The following is a 26,376-nucleotide window of genomic DNA, read 5'->3' on the forward strand; positions in this document are numbered from 1 at the left end:
GGGACTCTTGGACGCAGCTCAGGAGCCTGCGAGGGTCCCGATACTCACTGCGCCGCCATGATAGTACAAAGGGTGGGGCAGGGGGTCACAAGCACGCACTCACCTGTGCCAAGATCGATGGGAGATGCCTGTCTTATAGGGGGTGGAGCAGGAGGATCTATGCACAATGTGTCTGGAGACGGGGTAGTGGCAGGTGACAGCCATGGTGCTTTGCCCTCTGGCTGCTCATCACCCCAATCTGGGGATTGGTCTATAGGCTCCTCAAAAAGATCATCTCCCGGCTCACAAGGGTCCTGAGGAATTTTCTCTGGTTCCGTCAAATCAAACACCTCTTCATGAGGAGTGTGGCTGGTGGTCCTTTGAAATTTAGACACAGTAGAAAGAGGTCTTCCTCCCTAGGCCTTTTAGGGGTGATAAAACTTTCTGAATGAATATATATATCATAAATGCATATATGTTAATGAAATAAATAGATCTAGGTCAGCTCTGACTAACAATGCAAGGAGCATTTGCAGGGGGGCATGCAGGGACTAGTCAGTGTTGGGTGTTTACATTCAGCAGTGACTTGCATGCAGAGTTCAGGTTACTTCCGCTCTGCATGCAGCAAAACAACAGCAAAGCTATCTTGCATTCCCCACAAGCCCTCAATGGCCTAGCCCCCCCCACCCCTCCCCCTTTTATGTTTCTTAGATCCTCCAGAGCACCTGGAGACTGTACACATTTCAGGGGTGCATTATATAAATCTCAATAAAATAATATAACCAAACAAAAGATTACAAAGGCACTACATTGTACAAATTCCATGCATACTGTGCAGTGGACATGTAACATCACAGAAACCACATGAGAAATAAAATCACAGAAGAATCAATATGCAGGGCGACATTCACTCTTTATTATGCTTTTGTGCTACAGGCTTAAGGTATCTAGCAGCCCTGGATGGCAACAGGGTAGCACCCCGACAGTGCACAGGCAGACCTACATACATGACATTATCCATTGCATTTGGGAGACACTCACCCAGTCCTGGGTTTTACTTTGGATGCTGGGAATTTCGGTTATGGAGTTCCCATTTAATGGAATCCACATTATGTACTCAGGGCAACAAGTCACAGAATGCAAAGTTAAACCAGGACTGGACTACTGTCCCCCGAATGGAATGGATAATGTTGGCATGTGTGGACCTTCTCCCTGTCAGGTCTCCACGAGGATGGAGAAAAGCACGACGCCCCCTCCCCATTGAAGAGTTTACAAAGCAACGGATGGAGTCCACACACAGGAGAATGGTCTCTTGCAATTCCCCACGCATGTATATGAAAAGACCTCCTTCCAGCAGATGAGCAGCTTCCTTGAGACCATATAATATTGCCATTTTCAGATAAAATGTTAATCTCACCCCTCTTCCTCCTTCTGTAGACTCTCAGTATATTGCATGCAGTGATGATATGTCAAGTAGTGCATGCAGTGTTACACAGAGAAGTACGTCAACACCATAATTAATCCCTTTCAGAGGATGTTTGCAAAGCTACGTAAATAAATATTGCCACTCATTGCCGTGTTCACGCAGTCACTCGTTCGCTTTTCTGCTCACTCACCTCAATGAACAATGTCTCTCCACATGAACGTTTACACTGTTGCTGCCTCGTGCCGAGATCAAGAAATTAATTCTGTTGTAATCTAAGTTGCTTGCTTCTGTCTCTCGTCTAGTGTTTTGATGGAAAGTAAAGATAGCATTTTAGGCTTTGATTGTATTCAATGCTCTTAAAAATAAACATACAGGTACTCAGGTACTGCTAGTCCAATGAGTATTGTATCTTCTACTATGCAATACACGTTCCCTACCGTTTCTACCGTTGTTATACTACACACATTACTGCACATAATAATACACATACTGTACATTATGTTTTTATAGCAGGGCAGAGGAAGCTGGGTTGAAAATAGCTACAGTGCCCACAGATCGTGAGATGATTTGAAGTTTAACTCCCAGCATGCTACCCTGATGTGTTGGCCGTGGCCACACACTAGAGGTCACTCTCTGAGACAAAGGACTTTGAATTGGCGCAAACAGTGAATTGCATGACCAGGGCTGGACAAATCTACTAGCCCACTTGCATTGGTGATGAGATTTTCTGAAGGGAGAGTATCATTTGCAGGGTACTCGAGATCTTGAATGGCGAGTATGTGGATGTTTGAAACTTTTATGTGACCTTTACTGCAAAAACAAACTTGCGGTAAGTAGCAAATACATGTTTCACCTTGCCTGGATGGCCTTTATGTGACAGCATTGCACAAATGTGAAGTGTGCGTATAGAGACATGCACCATTTAACAGAAAGCAATGGCGAATATGTTGTCGCTCGTCATCATGGGGCGAGTGCATCCCTCTCAGGTCAAGTATGTAAACTATGGAACTCACCCTACAGACCTAGTGGGATTTCTAAGAATTTGAAAAGCCAGATGACAGCTGATATTTTAAATATTGATAACAGAAGTGAGGTCTTGCTAACTGTTCAATCTATGAATATGAGCCCAGCAGCAGCGACATCCAGGCAGGGACATGTAAAGGATGGAGTGCTCTGATACAGGGTCATGCAACATAGAAACATTCTCGAGGTAAAGTGACCACACAGCACCATTAGAAGACCAGACTCTCGAGTTTATGTGGCCATGTTTTAGAAGGCAATCCAATACTCTTTATTTCTCTTTGGCTTCTGTGACAAGTAGTGTTCTTTCCCATTTGAAATTCAGGACAACTACAAGTCCCAGAATACCAAGCAAAAACCAGGACTGGATTGCCTTCTGAAGCATGGCCACAGGAAAATTGAGAGCTCTGACTTTCATATCAATTTCCAGTATACACCCAATTCCAAATGGTGCCTGGATACCGGAATCACAATCATTCAGAGACTCCATTTTGGGAGCCACAATATGTGTGCAGCCACCTTTCAAAGGTACACAGACACTAACTGCTTTGGACAAGGGACAGCAGGGGGCAACTTGGAAAAAACCAACATCTTTAGTGGACAAAAGGGCCACATACATATACGATTCTGGCCCCAGCAACACACCCGTCCAAATCATAAAGGAAAAAGACCCAGAGCATAACGAAAAAAGCAAACAGTTCAGGGGACTTAGGAACATAAGCAAGAAGGTATTTTCTTCCTCACTGCCGATGAGCACCAAGCATCCACTGATGCTGGGGAGGTGCGGTACTTCCATCGTTTGTCACATGTAGGTCATATTTAGGTAATTTTTTCCAAAACTCATATGCATATGCTGTGCAATGAACAGGTGAATATGCATGGGTTGGCTGGCTGCATGTCCATTGTGCCAACAGCCAGTTCGCTTCGACCACATAAAAATCCCATTTCGGAATCAGGAAATTTGAATGCAAGGGAATCCTGAGGCTGGACATGACAAGCGTGTTGCTCCTCACACTATGCATCCAGATCTCTTTGTGAATTTGGGTCAGTTAATTTCAGTATTGTATATATTCCATGTTTTCGATAGTATGCAAATAAAAATGAAGATATTGCTCTGGGAGAGCTGCCTTAAATGCATGGTGACAAGCACCACCCTGTTGCCTCTTACAGTTCTACACTTGATGCAGTGGCTGCAAATGTCGTGTTAGTAGAAAAAGCAAACACTTTGATTCTGGGGTATCAACTAATCTAGCAGTGCATCATGCTGTCTTAGCATTAGTGTTTAAAGGTAAAACGCAGGACATTTCTAATTCTTCTTTAACCAAGTACAAAACGCTTTGATCAATGTTGCTAATGTAAAGTTTGCTCGTCGTTCAATTTTGAATCCTGCTCCTTTACGTCTGATACTCGCAGATGGGGGGCCCCATGATTGTTTACCGCATAACTCCTATAGATCACCTAAAGGATGTTCTACTGCAAAACCTGAAATGATTTTATCCAACCTGGGGAAAGTGTATTCTGGTTATGCAGTTTGTTTACAATATGAAGTTCTGGAAGCATATCAATTGGCAAATGCACATTCTGCTCCAGTTGCTGAATTAATCGCTCTTACTCGTACAGGCATATTAGCTATTGAGAAGCATACCACAATCTATATGGATTCATACTATGCCTATGACATGTTTCACGACTTTGGAAAACTGCGGAAGAAAGGTCGCTATTTGACCTTGTACTTCTATTGATTGATTAATTGATAGTTTGTTTATATCGCGCTCGTACACGTGTTTCAGAGCGCGACAAGGAAGGGAGGGAACAAGGGAGAACAAAAACAACGATCTCACTAGGCCAAGTGACATTGAGAATGCACAAGTGCACGGGAGAGGGAAAGGGGGGAAAGTGTGTGGAGGGGGAGAGGTGGAGAGTGCAGAGCAAAGAAATACAGATAGATAATAAATAAATAAAATACATAATAACAAGGAACAAACAGTGGTAGTGCAGCCAACAGGTGGCAAGTGCTAGGTTTGAGGCAGCAGAAAGGGTGAGTCTGATTAGTGTAGAGAGAGAACGGGGAGGAATGTATGGTTGCAGATGCAGGCCTAAGTGCAAAGGTTTGCCACGAGGCAGTGCGGGTGGCAGGGTGAGCGGGTACCTGGGCCCAGATGTCAGAAGATAGGTCAAGTGCACGGTGCTAAGAGAGAGCAGATCAACAGAACAGAAGAGAGGAGGGGCGAAGGCAGAGAGGAAGGTCTTGAGGTGCTCAGAATCTCAGATGGTTTTCCCCAAGTTTCAGAGTGGCAGGGAGGCTGCTCCAGATGGAGGCCCCAGCCGAAGACAAAGATCTACCCCCGGCTCACTTCTTTGAGAAACGACTGACCCTAAGGGAGTTTGAGGTAGCGGAGCGAAGAGCTCGAGAGGGGAGGTATTAATGAAGGGACAGCTGAAGGTATTTTAGACCCAGGCCCCAGAAAGCCTTGTGGACAATGCAAGTGATTTTGAATTTAATCCTTGCAGCCACTGGGAGCCAACGGCGAGATTTCAGGGCTGGAGAGATACAATCCCAGGGCTTGAGGCCAAGGACAAGTCTCACAGTCCTGTTATGGATACGTTGCAAAGGGCAGAGAGTAGAAGCAGGAAGATTTAGAAAGAGGCTGTTACAATAGTCCAACCTAGAGAGAACCAGGGCTTGGGAGACAGTAAGCTTCTGGGGGAAGGAGAGGAAAGGCAGAATACCTCTGAGGAGGTGCTGTAGGAAGTTTGACTTTTTAGAGACATCAGAGAAGGAAAGCGTGGAGTCAAAGATGACCCTGAGGTTCTTGGCCACGCAGGTAGGGGTCGTAGGTGGGCCAAGAGAGGCCGGCCAGAGAGAGAGCGGAAAGGAGGGTGAGTGTGTGCCAATGAGAAGGATCTCAGTCTTGCTGGCATTCAGGCAGAGATCGTTGGCAGCACACCAATCCTGAATGGCAGATAGGCAATCAGAGATGAGAGAAGGGGAAGAGGTAGCAGAGGGAAGCCTGAAAATGAGTTGAGTGTTGTCAGCATAGCACTGAAAGTGGGAGCAGAAAATGGCTATGCAATGAGCGAGAGTTGCCAGGTATTGGTTAAAGAGCCAGGGTGGGAGGTTAGACCCCTGGGGGATGCCACAAGTAGACAGGGAGATAGATGAGAGGACAGGCCCAAGTTGAACCTTGGAGGGTCGATCAGAGAGGAAAGAGGTCAGCCAGGCCAGAGCCTGATAAGTGATACCCAGGTTGGCACAGAGACGGTTGAGCAGGATGGTGTGGTTGACCGTGTCGAAAGCAGAAGAGGGATCAAGTAGGATGAGAACAGACGGGATGTTAGAGTCAAGGTTGGAGAGCAGATCTTCATGGATGTTCAGGAGAGCAGTTTAGGTGCTTCTGGTAGCTCTGAAGCCAGATTGATGATCGTGGAGACAACCAACAGAATCAGAGTGCAGGTTAAGCTGCAAAATGGCCAGCTTTTCAAGGAGTTTGCCCAGAAAGAGGCTGATGGAGATTGGGTGATAGTTAGTTGGGCAAGAAGGGTCCGCTGAGGGATTTTTGAGAAGAGGGTGCACAAAAGAGTGCTTCAGCAGAGCAGGGAATACTCCTGAGGCAAAGGAGAGGTTGCAAAAATCAGCCAGGGCCGGAGTGAGAGTGTCAATATGGTCCTTGATGATTTTGGAGGGGCATTGATGAGGCTTTCATTGATCGGACTTGTCTAGAGACCTCCACAGGAGAGAAGAGAGGAACGGATGAGAAGGAAGGTGGGGGGTGGCTGTAGGAGCATGAGAGTCCATAGAAGGGAGAGGGGATGAGAGGCTGTACAGGATATCATGAGTTTTAGAGATGAAATTGGAGGCAAGTGCCGTGCAAAGGGCCAGGGAAGCAACAGGAGATGTAGAGACTGCAGCAGGGTTGGCCAGCTCCTTGTAGATTTTAAAGAGTTCATCTGAGTTGTTAGATGCCGCAGAGACACAAGCTTGAATGTGGGATCTCTTCTTAGTGAGGACAGAGAGTCGGTATTGCTTTTGGAGCAAGCAGCAGGCCAGTTTGTCAGAGGGTGAACAGGAGGCCCTCCATTTCCTCTCAGCCCTCATACACCTAAGTTTAAGTGTAGCTAGGTCAGAGTCATACCAGGAATTTCATTTGGCTTTGTGCCTCAAGTGGATCCTCATGGCAGGGGCAAGAGCATCAAGAGCATCAGCGATAGAGGAGTTGAGCATAGACAGGGCTGAGTCAGGATGCGAGTCAACCAAAGGTGGAGGGGGGGAGAGAAGGTGGTGGTGAAAGCTTCATCTGACACACGCTTCACGGGACGGATGTCCGAGAAGGTAGGTGGCAGTGTTGGGGTAGGCTTGGCCTGGGGGAGGAGAGGGAGAGATGAGAGGAGAGGAGGGGTGATCATTCCAGGAGAGATGAGTTGTCAGAGGGATGGAGAGGGGGATGTCAGAGGAGATCAAGACATCAAAAGTGTGTCCTGCAGAGTGGGTGGGGCCAGAGGGGATGATCGAAACGGAGACAGATTCACAGAGATCACGAAAGAGCACAGACGCAGAGCACGGAGAATCAAGATGGATATTAAGGTCACCAAATAGGAGGAGTTGAGTGGTTGAGGCCAAGAGGGAGGTGGAGAGGTCTGCCCACTCAAAGAGAAATTAGGTGATTTGACCAGGGGGCCGGTAGAGAGTAGCCACAGTAAGAGAGTGGCTAGGAGAGAGGGAGAGCCTGTAGACAAGGCATACGAAAGAGTAGTAAGTCTGCATAGGAATGATAGAGGGAGGAATCCACTCTATTTCAAATGGCGTTTATGTCTCTGCCCTCACTCTTTTATTACCGTTGGCACTGGCTATCATGAAATGCAAGTGACACAATGTGTCTCCCTCAATGGTAGCAGCTTGCACAATGTGTCTCCCTCAATGGTAGCAGCTTGCAACACTTTAGTTGACCATTCAGTGTGAACTGCTTCTGTACAAGGCCCCCTGGCTTCTACAGTGCCCTTAGCCGTATTTAAGAGAAATAGTCACTGATTGCAACTGTTTCCAACCTGGATATATTGCAGGATCAAGCAAACCGTAAAAGAAGAATAATTGGTACAGACATAACTAAGATGTAACCTGATATATTATCCCGATGGCCACCTTGTAGCACCCAGACTGCTCTGCCTTATCTTCCCAGATTGGCTAATTCTGTGGCTTATTCTGGAAAAAGGGCCATTGTGGCAATGCATTTGTGGAATTGGTTTGCACCATACTTTCTGACTGTGAACCAGAACTATTGTAATAACTGTCCTGTATGTTTGAATCATAAAATTGAAAGACTTTGCCTTTTGTGCAGCCAGCATCGGAAGGCCCATTTTTCAATGTTCAAATGTTTATTTTCCGAAGCTTCCGAAATGTCTTAATTTTAAAATCTGTCTTGTAGTAATGGATATGTTTTCTAGGTGAGTGTTATGTTGAAAGGTCAACTCTGTCGCTGTTGCAAAAAAAAGTCTCACCTCAACGGGGTCTTCCTGCAGTTATCAATAGTGACAAGCGAAAGCATATCACTGGATGGGTGTTGCGAGATATCTGCAAGGCTGTGAATATTTCTCAGCATTTTCACTGTGCACATGATCCCCAATCTAGTGGAGCAATAGTGATATAAAGAATCAGCTTTCGAAAGTGTGCAACGAGACTGGAATTAGATGGCCTGGAGCCTTACCACTGTTTTTCCTCAAAATGCTAAATAATCTGAATGAGATGCATGGGTTTAACCACACAAGATTATGACTGGTCAGCATATGCACATTGCTACAGCCCCTTGTTTAACAGCAAGCAATTTGTATTTACATTTGGGATATTACTCTATTTTGAACTATTGTAAGTCCCTTGTGAAGGCTGACAGATCTCTCTATTCAAAGGTCAGGAAATCATTGTTGAAACCTGCTGAAGAACCCTGCCTTCTCCTTAGACCAGGGGTGACTGGGTCTATCTGAGCGCACATCAAAGATATTTGGTACTGCAACCTCTGTGGCAAGGGCCATTCCAGATTGTTCTTACTATGCAGACTGTGATTTATGATTATGATCATGATTAGTCATTTATAACGCGCTTAATACCGGGAGGTTTCTAAGCGCAGACCTGGAGATCGAACCTGTGTTGCTCCGTGTCGTCTTGCTACCAAGGCGAGCATATTGCCCCTGAGCTATAAGCCCGAGAGGAATTTGACGTGGGTCCACGCTCCCAACTGCTCGAAGGCAGAGCCTTCACATGAAATGTCAGTGTCTTCTTCTGCATTTCTGAGCACCTCTGATTTGCTTACTTCTGTGAAGATTGCATCCTCACGATCATCTGCATCCAACTATATTTCTGCATGCGACACTTCTTGAGAAGTGCCATGCCTTCGATGCCTGTGCAGAGTAGAGTATTGCTGCTAGTTCAACACAGGCTCTACAGGCTGCATCAGTCACTGGTGGGATCCCATAATCGGTGACTGCTGGCAGAGAGGAGGAAAAGGAGCCGCAATAATCTGCTTCATCTCCCCAAAGTCCTGACTGCAGCTTGCAGTGCACTACCACCATTTCCGCCCACAGAGCACGACGCAGTGATTATGTGATTTATTGGAAAAAAAGAAAAAAGGCACATGCTTCTTTGATGATGATATTACACAAATGAATAAACCATAGTTAATGTTCCATGTTACCATTCAATCAACGTTAAGTTGAAAGAAACAACCAGAGAAGCTGCATAGAAATTGTCTGGCTTTCTTTTACAATTGTGTCATTGGGTTGTTTTTGTTCATAGTTGGTATCTTGTTCCTGATGTGTCTAAGTTTCCTACTCATTCATTGGTGCATACAGATAAAAACCTATGTTTTTGGTCTGCAGTGTTGTTTGCTCCGAGGTCTGTATGCAGCTTTCTAATAACTTCTTTGCATCTAAACTGTTGGAGCATTGAATACCACCTGTCATGAAACGCAGAACCCTAATGTAAATCCTTGGATAGAGAGTACAAATACCTTTCTACATGCTATTTGAGAATATGTCTCCATTTGCTGGTTCTGTGCCCATCCCCCACACAATCTAGATTCAAGTTTTCCGTTGGCACCTGTTCCTTTTAATTGATTTGAGATTGGTTTCCAGATCTAATGACCCTAAACTCTGTTCTGCTCATTATCGACAGATTGGTAGGTAGAAAATGTATAAGGCGCACTAGTCCCCTCGAAAGAGGCATTAAGGGGCTCTTCCATCCAAGATTGTCTACACTACTTGCAAGGGTAAAAATGACCATGCGAATAGTAAAGTCTTCAAGAGTCACAGATGGGTTTATCCAGCTTCACAAAATGTCCTCCTTCAGTTCAGCTTCAGATACACATTGCTGTAATAGTTCTGTCTCTTCCTGCTGCAAGCCTTCTCTGTTATACTATTCATTGTTTCCGGTTTATGGGCAGTAGAAGGTGTGAATGTTCTCCATCTACCAACAAAAGTGTTATTATAAACAATGTACTTTCTCTTTTGCTAAAGTATTTTCTTTTGCAAAATCATGTTATGCAACATGTACAAATATTGAAGGCATGGGATATTTAATGCATGTGATAGACATCACACTTAACTGTGATAAAAGCTAGAAATGAACCCTTCTACTTGAGAGAGTGCAAATTACACCTCAATCTCCCTTTCACTGATTGCTCGTGAGCATGCAGCCATATGCACTAGGCTACTGCAGAACCGGACTGCCTTAGAAACTATCCTGGCTTCAAAAGGAAGTGTTTTTGCTCTTGTGGGATCAGAATGCTGTACATGTATTCCTGATTATGAAGATAATCTTACTGAAATGGGTATCCACATTAGAAATTCTGCAGCTATATTGCACAAAGAGAATATATACACTGGGTGATTCTTGTAGTCCTGGCTGACCAGTTCGGTTGGCTTGTTTGGATCCCCTATACTTCATGGAGTTCTGATGCTTTTTGCAGTTCGCCTGGGAATAATTTCATATATGTGCTAATCAAATGTGGTTTCTTAGTTTCTTTTCTATTGTATTTTGACCTATAAACATCAAAAAGAACAGATTCCTCAACATGTGAAGTCCCATCATATTACAACCCCACCACCACAGAATACTTGTACAGTAAACATCTAGGACTTCACTGGATGCCCCCTTCAACCAACGGGGGAGAAAGACACTTAATCCTACAGAACAGCCACTGCTCAAAGCCTTGACAATCAAAGGAAATCGGGAGCTACACAATGGTAGGCTAACACGTCCCTGATGTCTACAATAATGTTGCTTCCAAATCTCCGCATAGAAGGATAATATGGGACGCCAAATGTTCTTCACCTATTCGCAGTTACACTATATATCATCACATACCCTCATGTTGCTACATACGGACCATTCTTAAAAATGTGGTATTGCACACACTGTCCAGTTGAACACACACCATGGGCAGACTAGAATTATGGTCAACAGTACACATCACTACCCACCTCTCACAGTCAAGGTATATCTACCATAGAGAACTCTAAACACATATAGTGTTTAGAACCCCCTGGATTAATATGTAATAGCACAAACCCAGTTCCAGAGACCCATACAATATCCAGTGGACACATTTATAGCCTACAATGATTTCTCGTGTAGCAACTCCCTTAAAATGCCTTTCTACGGTAGACTCCCTAGAACAGTAATAGACCTCTTATGATGAACCCTTGTCCATTTCGGCCACAGCAGCCTTTGGTATAGACTTTAATAACTCCTCTGCTCTCGTGGCATCCCCAAAAATGTACTCCTATCCCTCCCAAGTCACTCAGAGCTGGGCGAGGCAGAGTAATCCTGCTTTCGCTCCTCAAACTAGGAACAATTTCTTAAAAGAGTTTAGTCACCTCCTCCTCTTCTCGGTGGCAGACGCAAGGGAAAATCAAAATAAAAGTTATGCTGCTGGTAGTCACCAGGGTCCATTTGAATTCACTGCCTTCAGGATTCGATGTCTCTATCACAGGCATCAAAGAGTTTGACTATAAGAGTTATCCCCACCTGTGAGTTTTGCCGTTTGTCCTTAATACGCTGTTTTTTCTTAATCTTGTTTATGCTGCCAAAAATATATTCATGTATTGACTAAACTACTTGTAATTCTCTTGAAGATGGCAGGAGTCCTTGAGCGACCAGGCATTACCTTCCTCCTTATAGAAATCTATTATACTAATTGCAAGGACTGAAATCATCCTTTTAAAACATCATACATCTTCCATTGATTGTATTGATGTCTATATGTTGAAAACCAATAAAGGTTGCAAATAATGGGGTGAGGTTAGGTTTTGATTTGGGATTGAGCGTCAACTGTACATGTGTTTGCCGTGCAGTCCTCCTATTAACTGAAAAACCTCCAAAGTTTTAGCCGGGTGTTTCATTTCTTCTACAGCGTCAATTCAGCAGCGTTAAGCTACACTTTGGCAAAAAAGGGAAGGTGAATGGAAAGTGTTTTATTTTGACAGCCCTAAATACCCCTCCCCCTCACGGAACATCACAACACTTTTCAAAAATGTTCCTAGTTGGTTGAATGTGACTTTTTCGAAAATGTCATTCAGTTCTATTAATGGTGGGTGGGGTACAAAGATCTACCCACTAGACAGACTTTCCAACACTTCCCCAAAATATCGATGATTCATAGAAAGTTGGTTCTTGCCAACATTTCTTTTTCCTTGTTTTTTCCTATGGTCCAAAGTAATTTCCAAGTCCCAAAAACCATTATTCAACGTGAAGTCATCGGGATTAAATACATTACAAAGTAGATAAATCACATAGCATCATAACGGTTTAAAAACTCCTACTAAAAGACTGTGGGTAAAAAGCTAATGTGTTTCACTAAAAAGAGTTTTTGCTGCAACATCAGGCTTTGGTAGTAATAATAAAATGGGCAAATGGGCATTACCATGCGTACAATTATTTGAAAGCCAGGAGAGAAATACTCGCAGCCTGGGACCCAAGTTAATGAGCAGCCATCATTTTCCTCAGCAACCATGCCCTGTGCAGATAATTGACCACAGAGCATACCGTTGAGGGGTAAGGCAATGAACCAGAAATACTAAGCCTCGAGGAGGAGGAGATTCCCTGCTCTTTGTCTTATGAGGGGCTTAATTTGGTTCTAACTCGAAGCACTAAGACTACTAGGGTCATTCCAAAACTCGCCCACTTTCAAACAGAATAAAACGTTTTTTTACGTGGGAAAGTCAATTCAAACCAATAGCTCCTTCAAGAGACAGAATAGGTAAGAGTGTGTCTCTACACAGCCCCAAAGCTGGTTGGGTCCAGACTCTAACCCACAAGGGTAAGTAATATCAAGTTTGTCGGAGCATGGATATATTTGCATCATTCATCCCCTCGACCCCCCTGTGATCACCGGCGCAGCCCCAGATGCATTGTCTTATGGTCATGCCCAGCAATCAATGTGACAGAAGCATGGCATTTGGCCAAGATCTGGTCACAATGACCATACCTGCCAATGTATTGCCACCAAGTTTGATGTCAATCAGCCCAGCAGTTTTTGCACTACATTTCCTTAAAATTCCTTTGGGTACATTGAAGAGGAAATGTTTACTTTAACTTCTACTTTAGTGGCCCACAGATGCGTAACGTGGAAATATCCCATGGTGCGTAGCTTAGAAACACAGAGATACTATTTAATTCGAAATCTGTGATGTTATGAAAAGAAACAAAAATAGGACTAGCGGTTGTGTGAGATAACGCAATACAGAACCCTTGAAATGCAGTTACAAAACCTTAGCTGAAGTGACGGTGAAGTTGAAGTGAATGTAATTCAGCAAGTGTTGAAAGCTACACCAGTTTAACGCTGAGCACCACTATTAGGGAATGCATGAATTCATTCATGTCGCAGGTGACACAAATGATGACATCACAGGTGACATCCTTTATGACATCACTTATTACACAGTCAACTCTGTTTTAGGATCCTGTCCTCATCTACTTCCTAGATTTACCACAACGGTTTTGTGCCAAATGGCACCTTTCCTGTAACTTCTGCTTTCAGCGGCCTTCTCTTACTGACCTCCACCTCTCTGACACCTCACAACATGCTCATACCCACTGTCAATCTGCCCTCCTTTCACTCCTCTATATCACATGCTTTCCATCCAGCATTTAGTATAGGGTGTGCTTCTCCCAGTAGTTGCAGTTACCATTACTTATGATATATCTTTGGTGCTGAGTGGAAGAACCGACCTATCAGCCTTGAAAGCTTCCTTTCCTGCTGCTATCTCTTTAAAATAAAGGACTTTAGTTTGACTCTTTTGTTATTCCTTTGGTTGTTCCTTTTTATCTCTGATATAAACATCTTTGGAACTGAGGTTAGTGCAGTACTTTTAGCACATATTCGGATTGCCTTGTTTGTTGTCATCTATCTTCATTATTCTCCTATTAAAGGACATTGACAATCGAGGCCCCTATAGCATTTGGCATTACTCTCCCAGATTCACCAGCTATCTCCCAATCAGATTACAGCAGTTAGTTAATATACAGCTGTCTGGTTTACACAAATGGGTCTCATTCCAAGTCTGGCGGTCCGGAAATAAGGGTGCCGGTAGCAACATACCGGCACCCTTTCCGGACTGCCAGACTACAAGATTGCCTACAGGGGCCAGATCTTCCGTCAGGTCTGACCTGCCGGGAATACCGGCCCCTGCAGGCATGGTTTTCACAGAAACACTGGCACTGTTAGCAACGGTGCAGGTGCTTTTGTACTTACAGTTTCCGCGGCCTGACATCCCAGCCCGTCACCACCTATATTATCACGGTGGCACCGGGATATCAGGTGGCGGAAACGGTGTTACGAGGTCGGCGGCAACCCGCCCGTAACATCGGCAGGTTACCGCCAACCTCGCAATGAGGCCCATTATAGAATTTACAATAGTCAGGAGGGTAACAGATGGACACATCCAGTAGATGGCAGGCTCCCTACAGTACACATGAACATTTTTTATGATGTCTTTGTCCACAATATATGCCAGTTTTACGCAGACATTTTCATTCTGGTGTGTCCAATAATGAGAGTTCATAAAATCCAAAACAAAGCAAAAAGACCAATAGTTAGCAGCCACTTCTCTCCTAACCCCAAAGACATCTAACAGGCTGCCCAACAACCACCTGATAAAGTTCAAGCCCATCTCTGTCACAGAGCACACAGGCAATACATGCTTCTACTGCCCAACATGTCAGTTATGAAATAATTGGCCATTCCTGGCATCCAGACCCCCAATATATTGCACTCAAGTACATTTAGTCCTGTATTCATATGGTGAAAATACTACAAATAATATACACATTGTCCCCCTGGAGAAATGCCTACATATGGTGCTGAGATTGTGGGAGAGCAGGCCAAATAGCTCTTGCACAAAGGTTACTCTTACAAGCACGCCTATCACTCTAGACAAGAGTGCCACCAGCAGGAGTGGACAAAAGGAGAACATGTGACTGCACGTTTCCGGGAGCAGGACAGGAGGATAGGTGTTGGGCCTGGCCTATCAAAGTATCAATGTAGTTAATCTAGCATTCTGTTCTGCGCAGTTCCTATGTGCTCCATACCCTGCCAATATTTTGGATGGCCGGGTTCCCATTGGTTAAGATGTGCTGTCAGAGAGCAGTTGCGTGTTGCTGTTCAGAATGTCACGTTGGTCTCTTAGGAGGCCGAATTGATAACCCGCGGGAAGAAGAGTAATCCGTGGAGGTAGGGGGGTAGGGGTTACCATTATGTTACAGTGCACTCCAGTGATCGTGGACAAACAGTATGCTGCTCTATGAGGTATTTTCTTATATACATTAATTTAATGAAATTGTATTTATATAGCAACCTGCACTGCCTGTTCAAAAATGAAGCACAATGCAAAAATATATTTTTTTAAATAAAGTATATCTTTTTTTAAATAAAGTATCTCACCCAAATTTAGCCGATATAAATTCTACAAGTGATTTTATGATGCTGGTTCATTGATGGTCACTAACAATCAAACCTTGAAAAATAGCCAGTTCAGCAAGATATGACAAGATATGATATATTTTATTTATATTGCGCCCATCCACAAATGTTTCAAGGTGCGACGAGGCAAGGGAGGGACCCAGTGACATTGAAAACGTGCAAGGGAGAGGGAGGGGGAAAGTGCAAAGGGCAGGGGAGGAGCGGGAAGTGCTGAACACATGATCAAAACAACAGCAGGTAGTGCGGCCAGCAGGTGGAAAGTGCAAGAATAAAGCGCAGACAACGGGTGTTTGATAAGTGCAGGTAAGGGGACTGTAGGGTTGCAGATGCAGACCCAAGTGCAAGCGTTGCCAGGAGGCAACTCCTTCCTGTGGAGGGAGGGGTGAAGGGATTCGGAAGGTGGCGTGATAATACTTTTCTGGGAACGGCCAGGTTATAAGTAGAAAACTGAGCTCTACAGCTCTACTCAGCCGTATGGCTTCAATGAAATGGGGAAAACAGCTCACTGAGGAGGCTGGTGTGCTGTTTACTCTACCAAGTACCACATTGTCTGAAGGACAAAGTTAGCACAGATCGTCTCGTGCACAAAAAGAAGATTCAGACTGCCAAAATAGGCAGCGGTGATTTCCAGAAATTAAGATATTCGTGACTTAAAGCAAGCAAGGCACCCGCACAGAAGACTGCTGCTTTCGATTCGCATGTGGAGAAGGCTGTAACGTTACAGCAAAGTGCTTGCATTAGATTTTACTTCAACAGGGGGGAGGGAGCAGTCGTGATAAGAATTCAAATGCACCCACTGGAGAATCCAAACTACCAGTCTTATAGGTTCATCTATTTATTGTATCATTGTTTTGATGATATTACGTATGTGTGCGATTGTCCACCCAACCCGGGCTTGTTTTTCTGGGAGAGAGATCCTCGGCGGGCAGGGTTTGCCCAGCCTCCCCGGGGACAGGTAAGTGACAGAAAGAACAGTGTTAGTTCTTATTGCCATTCCGGGCGCAAGCAGTAAGCACGCTTGTCCATTTACTCAGTAAGCACCAGCACCGAGAGGCGCATCATCCAGCTGCTCGCGCATGAGCTACAGATCGAACCTTGATGGAAAAGGGAGGAGAAAGAAAGGCTGCAGAGGCGACGCTGAGGGGGCTATAGCCCCGGGTCTTTTGGTTCTAGCCCCGGATAGAAGCTCAGGGGTTATACTCAAAAAGGCTAGCTAGATCCCAGTCCTGACAGTCCCAAAATTAGCGTAGCCCGAATCTTTTCCAGACCTAGCAACACCCCTGACTGGCACACTGTAAACCATGCAACGGCAGCTCCACACATTCATACATATTAACAGAAATGCATGCAGGCACACAACCTTCTTACACAGGCCTTCACAACACTTTCAGAAAGAGTTGTATACTCAACACTCACCTGCTCGGCCTGCCGAGGCTCCTCCCCTGCCATCACGTCACACGCCGGCTTGTATGTCCCGGCCCAGCCAGGCTCAGGCTGGCTTATTGGGCAATATGTCCATGGCCGAACCAAAACCACAAAATGCTGTTGTGGGCCAGTTTTCTTGTTCAGAGTTGGACACTTTTTTGTCCAATGTGGGCCAGTTTGACGAGTTACTTCAGTATGCAGCTAATAGTTTTGACCAGTGTTGCTGAATAAATATTATTTTCAATGTAGAATTTGCATCACAATTTATCAAAATATTCCCCCTTGGGTACTATTCAAACAGTGTCACAAAAGGAATGAATAGCCATTTGCAACTGTGGGCCACTTTTTCAATGGTGCCGAGACAATTGTATGTCCCAGTCCGACCCTGGGCCAGCAGCTCACTGGCACATTGCTACTGTCAATCAATGGACGATATGAACTTTTGCACGGTGGGGCCAGACCTCCAATGCTCCGCAGGCCACCAAATGGAAATATTTAGTATAACTTGTAGATCCCAGAGGGTTCTTATTGAGCAAGTGTTCCAAGTGGAATGTTATTATGCGAGTGCCAGTGTTCCTAGATTGTCAGTTGGAAACTAAAGCTTGGCACAAGGGGACCTGTGGATGCTTCTTTCCCCTAAGAACCTGTCTTTAATGTAACCTTATGTACTTACCTGTGTACTACGAACCTACTAAAGCTACCTAAGTAAACCAAGGCTCCTGAGGATTATTCAACCCCTTAACATACAATATAACACAAAACAAACACAATATTCTAAGCAAGGGACGTGCCCCTCCTCTTTGTCTGTCATGCCCGACCAGCCACCACATACTGGCATTGTGGGAAGGTAAATTATCTCTTGGTCAAAATGAAATATGCAGGTGTTCATTGAATTGGAATCAAAACATATATATCTTCTTTTCTCCCAGGCAGAACGGGGACGCGAGGGGAGGGCGTCACCCCTATGCCCAGATATACCAGCCGCCATCGGATAAATCCTCCAGTATAAGGCCAAAAAGGGTGAAATTACCTTGGCAGAGTCATCAGTGTTTTCTCTGTTAGTTCTTGGTGTTTCCTCCACTTACCAAAAACTAAACGTCTTGGGCTTGAACATAGTTTATTAAAGAGTTTGAAGAAAAACTGCACGCAGAAGGGTGCCCCTTAGGGCGAATCATCAGATTAGGACCAGTCAGTCATATGCCTCAGTGTTTTCTTTCATCTCTGTTTAAATTCATGGATAGCATTTAGAATGAAAGTTTTGCAATACAGGGAAAGAGTACTGCAAACAGAAGCAACACTTGGCAAAGTTTGTGATCTCCAAAAATTGGTATTTGATGAAGAGTAGACTATTCCCCTCTCTTCAACTTGGATTAAAGTAAAATATGATTAATCTGAAAGAAAGTAGACACGATTCACGCCTGTCTGAGCTCTTTATACAAGAGATCACAGTGGTGTAGAATTAAAGTTCAGGTAATCTTCTAAAAAAATGTAAACACAGAAAAAGCAAGAATGTTTTTTTCACTCATGCATAGTTTATTTTAAAAATGACTAATTGTTTAGATGAGTAACGTTGGAGGGGATTTGATTTTCTGGATTGGCCATTTGGGAATTACTGTGCCATTAGTGGAAATGTCGAATGCTACATTGCACGACAGATGCTGTGTTTCACATTACATCTTTCACTTTGTTATGCTAATTGAACAGAACATTTTGCATGCTTGTTTGCCCTGAGTTTAATATGACCTTATATTCTGAGGGAAGGCTCATTATTGCAGGATAAAGACTTGACCCCTTCATAGGTCTGCATGGCTATCAGCAGATAGTAGTAGTGCCAGTGTAGGTGTTGGAGTTGCGGCAGCGAAGTAAACATTTTTGATAGTGAGTAAAGTACATGGGCATATGTGTTAGTAAGCTAAACGTATTTTTAATTTGTAGTATGTACATTCCAATATGTCTTTGTAAGGGTGATGCCTTGCCCCAACAGCGGATATGAGACAATGGAAGTGTGAAGGGACTTCACTTTTCAATGTAAAGGTAAAGAGGATGTTCTCCACAGCTGTTTCCTGTCCTCCATGCGTCTTTATATGTCTACACTTAATGGAATAAGACACCACAATTGCAATAAGTGAGCTCATCGTGACCTGTGTTACCTTTCTGGGCGTCGACGCGTTTCTTCTACTCCACTCTCCACCCCCTCTGGACTCTTCCATTTTCACGCACAAGTGAGCTTGAACATTTAGCAACCAGCGAGTGCCATAGAGTATCATAGGGTGGGCATTCTCCCCCGCCGCAGTGGCGCCTGTGCCTCTGACCGGCAGAGTTTCCTTTGCAGCAATGCCTGTTCTGTGCAGGCCATTATAGTCTCTCCATTCCTGCCAGTTTCTGTCTGCGCCCTGGCCTCTCCTTCCACAACAGGAGTTTTCACAACACACAAAAGTGCATAGAGAGCAGTGGGGTACCTGCATCCTGCCTATGTCATCAATACACACCCCTTTTCACACTGGGTGCTTTCGTTTTTCGTCCGAGAACTGTGCACTAAATCAGGGAGCCATTTTATATGGCACGTGCCCAGCATCAAGGCGCAACAATTCACAAGGTAAGAGATCACGATAAATTAAGAACTCATACCTTCTGTTTCCACTTAGCTGACCAGTTTCGCCCCTAAGTGCAAGAGTTTGATGACTTTGCAATTACCTCCTTCCACCACCATCTTGCCTGATAATGAAGTCTCCTCATCCAGCAGGGTGGTAGCAACAAAAGCTTCACCATCAGCAAATATCAACACATTCTCCCTACAAGCACATCTACCTTTTGATATATTTGGCACAAGCAGTTTTGGGAATAAGTGGATGAGATAGATGCCTGATTAAAATGTATACGCTGGCGCCATTGGCTCAAAAGATAAATGCAAAAAGGCCTCCTGGAAATATTTGTTGACCCATTGATTTGGGACATCATTTAAAAACTGCCTAAGTACACCATTACCACGTTTGATGCACCTGATAAAAATGTTGACTATGAACGCCATACATTTCACACTATAACACAAGCCTAAGGGGAAAGATGGACAGCTTTCTATTTACTCCCCTCCACCTGGGGAGAATGGTCAGAATGTCACTCATACTCACCCCATGGTAAGAAGCTGACTGCTTCCCATCAAATGCGATTTTGTATCTATTGTAAGTTCTTTTGTGATCAAGAGTGCATTGGTCCTTCCTGTATATAAATAAACAAAAATAAATACATACATGTTTTTGTGAACTTGTGTAAAATATTGTGATTTCCAACAATGATCCAACGAAGAGTCAAAAGTCCCTAGTAATTGGGGGAATACAATCCAAGGGCATTCCTCAAGAAACTACTACAAAAACCTTGCATTTTGGCTGAGGTACTCATCATGGCTGGAGCCGCTGTGGCAATTGACCTGTAAGTAGAAGCCAAGCTAGTTAAAAGGTTACAACATTGGTAACAGCTCCATCAAATAAAATGATAACTGTATGAAACCAAGGCAGAAACTCAAGAAAAACATGCCACAGTGTGTAAAGGATTGTCCACATACAGGTACATGCCCAGCAGTAATACAATCATGCAACACATGTGGGTGAGAAAAGCATTTCAGAGCAGTATGTCGTGCATCCAGGCCTTTCTCACTAAATGATCGTCAAGAGAAAAGACAAGAGACGCTGTCTCATCATCCCGTGGCGATAGATAAAAAAGGAGATGCTTCCACACTTGGAAATAAAACAGCAATCGAAAACATAACCCCATTGTACTGCTCAATGTGAACAGTCATCCTTTTGATCTTCTGAAAGACTCAGGAAATATGGTAAATGTGATTGGTTAAAGGGAATGTGCTACATGATAAAGCCTCCAACACCGTCCCCTTCTGACATATATCCTTTTGGCTCCCAAACACCACCACTATGTCTAGGCATATTACCCGCCATATGCAATGTCAAGTCATCAAGGGAGAAAGCCACAGTGGCTGCAGCCTCATCTGCAAAACTGACTTGCAAATGGACCTTGTCTCATTCTGTACCACATGATGATGAAGCACTACTTGAACACAGGGGCCGGCATTGACAAACTCTTCCCTTTCAGGGTATAGGGAAACAAAAACAAAAAAACTCTGCCCTACATCTTTTGCTCCACCACCAAACGCACAGTGCACTTCTGGAGGGTCCTACCATTCAACACCCAATGACAAGTTGAAGATGAACTATGGCTGCTACTAGAACAAGGCATAATTGAACCAGCCAATGGACCCCCTCCTTGGATCACTCCCATAGACCATAAAAGGGTCACATAAATGCATCACATCTGTGTGGAGATGAGGATCCCCCACCAAGGCATACAAGCACCAATGATAACAGTCAGAACATGTACTTAATAGTGCAAATATATTTTCAAAACTTGATCTGAACAACTTGAATCTGATCCAACTTCAAAAATAAATCATAACATTTGCCACACACCTGGGTCTGTTCCACTAAAAGCAACTCAGTCATGGTGTTTCCTCAGCTGTGGAAATCTTTGAGGATGAGATCCATCAATGTATATAGCATAGTCCTAACTGTATTCAGTAAAATGACAAGTGTCTGATGTTTGGGCCATCACATGATACTACACTGCATATAGTATGTATGACGCTGGAAGAGGTTCCGCTGACCCTCAATCATGAAAAATGTGAATTTGGGAACATAAATTAAACTGCTCTAGCCACATCTCTGCAGAAAGGGAATCAGATCTAACTGTAAGAAGTTGGTCGCTTTAATAACCAAGCCACACTTTCAAGACATAATCACTCTACGTTCATTTCTAGGTATGAAAAGCTACTGTGTAAGATACATTCAATATTTCACTTCGATCAGTTTCCCGCTTCATCATCGAGCCAAACAAGGCCAAACATGTGTCTACTGATCGAACTGTCAAGATGGCTGTGGCAACATAGGGGAGTGCATTGCTCCCACGTCTGAATGTCATACTTTGACCCAAATCTCAAAATGCATTCACACAATAGATGCTGGCTTTTTGGGTATGGTACAGTCCTCCCACAATACAGACATGATCCTAAATCACCCAGGTGAATTGAGCCTTGAGCCAGAAGAAGTCTGGCAGCGACTGAGCAAATGTACTCACAAGCTGAAAATGAAGGACTATCTGTTTTATAGGCCTCTGAAAACGACCACTTATTTCTTTATGGCAAATCCTTCACAGGGATCACTGACCATCAGGCACTAATCACTATACATGAAACCCCTGCAGCTTGCACACTCCCAAAAATAGCCAGGTGGGGGATAGAAGACTAAAGCATCCAAATAATAGACGAAGTAGAAAAAGACAGTAATACTGCTGACTTTTTAATCTCAACAGCCATTGTCAAGTCAAAAAAAGCATCTGTGGTTGATCGCTACAGTAATTACATTATACAACAAGCCAAACAAGAACTACTACCCTTATAAGACTTCAAAAGAAGCACTGAGAAAACTGAACATTAAACATTATCATGTACTGTCCCAAATCAGATAGTGTTGAAGGATTTGTTTTAAGCCAATATGCAATTAAATAAAAAAACTTAAAAGAAGATAGATGGAAACATATTAGAGGATTTTCTGAAGAAAATTCTGAAGTTGATTAACATTGTGCTTGTTAGTGAAAAATAAACCTCCAGTGTCTGACTTACAAAGTAAGCTTTGTAAAACTGCACTGGTGTTAAGATTAGCATGCATTTGCGGTAAACATACATGTTTTCTCTATACAAAAGTGAAATTGTGGTGATGTGATGGAGATGGAACCGATAGGAGATAGAATCTGGAATGGGGGAGGGACGGAGAAGGTTGGAGGACGCGGCGGAGAAGAGGATGACAGCGGGGCTCTTGTACCAAAGTGATATTAAATAAATATATGCCTTGAGCATACCCAAAATGTAGTTGTTGCAGTCACTACATTGTGGCGATGAGCGTCACATCCAAGAACAGGAGCTCCTTCATTCCACAGATGCTGCAACAGATGAAGCGACATTTGCCGCCTTCCCGGACTACATCGCTGAGCAGAGTACAAAAGTTGTGGATAGCTCCTCACAGAGGTATGTCTAACACCCTGGGACCTAATTATAAAACAGGGGGGATCGCCAAGCTGCGAGAACGGACACAAAAGCGATGGTCAAAAGTTACGCTAATTGCATTCAACATTGTCACACTGATCCACGCTGCTGGAATACGTTCTGCAGCAGCATGCAATAGACTCTAATGTGACCACGCTAGCACGTTACCAAGCAACAGAGCGCAGTGGGCTCCATTGACATTTGTTTTATTTATTATCCCTGTCTTTCAACTAAACCATTAGCAGGAATTCACACACAGGTGAAAACATTACTTGAACAGTGTGTACAAAATAAAACAGAACAAGTGTAAATTGTTTGCATTTTTCTGTACACATCTGTATATCTAATATAGCATTTCTAAATATAGACATTTCCTTTGGCATGCTTGCAGCATAACAATTTCTTCAAGTGCAGCTGGTGATCACACAGAGATGCAAAATGTACCATCACACACAATGTTCGTCCCAGAAGTAGGGGAACCCAACACACTGTGGAAAAGATAGCTGAAATCATTTGAACACTGTGCTAATGTAGTGTGCAGCACCAATTACAACGCACACAGGAAAAAGTCTCTTTTAATAAACTGTCTGGGGATGGCAGGATAGGAGAAGTTTGATGACCTTCCGGATCTGACTGAAGAAGAGAACTTACATTTAAATTAATATGAAGAAAGCATAACAAATGAACAAACATTAGGATAAGAAAGTTAGCACCATATTAGACTGATATCATTTTGGGAAAAGAATACAAGAAGAAGGAGAGAGCGTGGAACAATACATTACAGTACTGAGAAAATTAGCAACAACCTGTTATTTTAATCATCAATTGGATGAAAGACTGAGAGATCAATTTATGTTAGAACGCAGAAGTAGCAAAGTTAGAGAAAAATTATGGGTTGGGGATGACCTGCCAATAGAAAAAGCTCTACACATTGCGAAGTAAGTTGAACACACAGAAAAGTGTTTCAGAATGTTAGAGTGCAGAATAAAGCAAGCGACAGTGAGCTCACCACCAGATAAGTTGCAAATGGCAACAGTTAATAGTATGAGTGAGGTAATATCTGCTGTAGGCAATTAGGCAGTGGGGAAAAGATGGACAACGGAAGATAAGAATACCAACAAAAAAGTCTCTAGGCTCGGCAACTAAAGATAGACAAGGACATTTTAACATTAACATAGAAGGTGCTACAGGTGTGATGGGGTGACATACAGGGAGAACACCCCAAGTTGTCCAGCACTGCACATTATAGGTAGAATATGCAATGGAAAAGGACTCTAGCTACATGCGTCAGAAGCAAAGCTCATTTCAGCAACTGGATCAATGAGATTTATGAAGATGATGACAAGCGCTTATCCATGGTCCGGGATGAAGAAGAGGAATTAGAAAGTCCAAAGGCAACAGTAAGCATGAATGGAGTACCAATTGCAATGATGATTGACTCAGGAGCTGAGGACACTCTGTTCCCATAAACCTTATGGAAAGATAAATACGAAGATAAATACCTAAATGAGGTTGATATCAAACCTAAAGCACAAGGGGTGTGCAGATTGAACTCGTTGGCTGGTTTCAAGCAGCGCTGCTTTTCAAAGGGAGAGAGGTGGTAGGCAAAGTATATGTCTCGCAAAAAAGGGATTGTCAATTTTGTTAAGCTAGTCTCATCAAAAAATGTTGGAAGTAAAACTGCATCAAAATTCGGATTATGTTGTTTTGTCCATAGAGATCGAGAAATTGTGAGCGCTGCAGAACATACATGAACACTTTATTTTGGGAAGACCTAGGGTGCATGAAAGGATTTGTGCACAAAATAATGATGAAAAAGATTCTAAACCGGTTGCACAGAAATTATGTAATATATTGAGATGAGAAATGATGTCAAGGCTGAACTAAAGAAATTGGAGGAATAGGGCTAAATAGAAAGAATAGATGCTTCAGAGTGGGTGTCACCTTTGGTAGTTGTGAGGAAACCATCTGCCAAGATAAGGATGTGTGTAGCTATGAACGAACTTAACACATGAGTTGTACCAGAGAGACATCCGCTCCCAAATATACAAGAGTTGATTCTATGGGAAGTGCAAAACTGTTTTCAACTCTTGATCTCACTTCTGCTGACCATCATGTGAGGTTCCACAAATCATTTTGACATTGGACAGCTTTTATAGCACTAGAATGTTTATATCAGTATATGAGGATGCCTTTTGATCTAATAACTGCTGCCTCTGTTTTTTTTTAAAAACAACGTATAGGATCTTTGACAATGGCGATGGCATTATATTTTTTCAAGATTACATTTTAATGTATGCAGAAAACTTAATAGAGCATATTAAAAGGCTCAATGACATATTGACGAAATTAAATTGAAAGATGTGGGCATTACTCTAATTTATGAGAAATACATCAAAAAAAGGAAATAAATGGAATATTTGGATCATGTTATCTCTGAGAAAGGTATTTTGCCAAAGAAAGAAACAGTGCATACATTTGAGAAAATGTCAGCTCCCACAAGCACAGAGCAGATTAGAAAATTCCAGGTATGGCAGAGTACTACTGAAAATATGTCCCAAACTTTGCGAATAACACCACAACAATGAGTTTTTATTGATTGATTGATTCAATCTTGTAAAGATGTGAATAAAGTTTGAGTGGGATAAAGCGTGTGAGGGAGAATTCACACACATCAAGAAGGCATTGTCGAATGGACCAGTTTAATAAAATTACAAATGAAGTAGAAGGACAATAATCAGGACGGATGCAAGTAATGTAGCGCTGCATGCAGTTCTAACGGAAGTGGAAGGAAGCAGAGATGTTGCCATAGCTTTTGCATCTAGGTTTTTAAAAGGGCCAGAAAAAAACGTATGCCACAATCGAAAAAAAGGAGGTTTTGGCAATAAAATAACCAATTGAGAAGTCCAGAAGTTTTGTAAGGGGAGCAAACTTTGAGATACACACAGACCACAAACCTTTAGTGGGGATCTTATCATCATAGTGACTGGACATGAGTTTGCATGAATAAGAAGATGGGTGGCCAACCTACAAGAATATAACTTAAAGATGGCAACATACCCAGAGTGAAGAATTATGCTGCAGATTATTTGTCAAGGATGACAACTAATGAGGAAGATGTATGCAGGGAAGATCAGCAGGAGACAGTTTTGGAAATAGGGGAGGCCACCATTCCAAAGAAGAATGGAAGAGCGTTGGGAAATGGCGATGTGATGAGGATAATTATGAAGGGTATAACTGAAAACCTGCTAAATAGAAATATGCTCAAGGAGGTAAATGTGGAATTATTGAAGAACATAAAGAATGAACTGTCTGTGCAAAACAAAGTTTTGAAGAGAGATAAAAGGTTTTACCACCGGAAGGGATAAGGCAGCGTATAGAGGATTTGGGTCATCAAGGGAGAGCCAAAACTAAACAGAGAACCAGAAATGAAATTTGGTGGACCCATTGTGACATTG

The sequence above is a fragment of the Ambystoma mexicanum genome, chromosome 6q (genome assembly GCF_040938575.1).
Source record: "Ambystoma mexicanum isolate Mex_15411 chromosome 6q, UKY_AmexF1_1, whole genome shotgun sequence".
NCBI classification, from domain to species: domain Eukaryota; kingdom Metazoa; phylum Chordata; class Amphibia; order Caudata; family Ambystomatidae; genus Ambystoma; species Ambystoma mexicanum.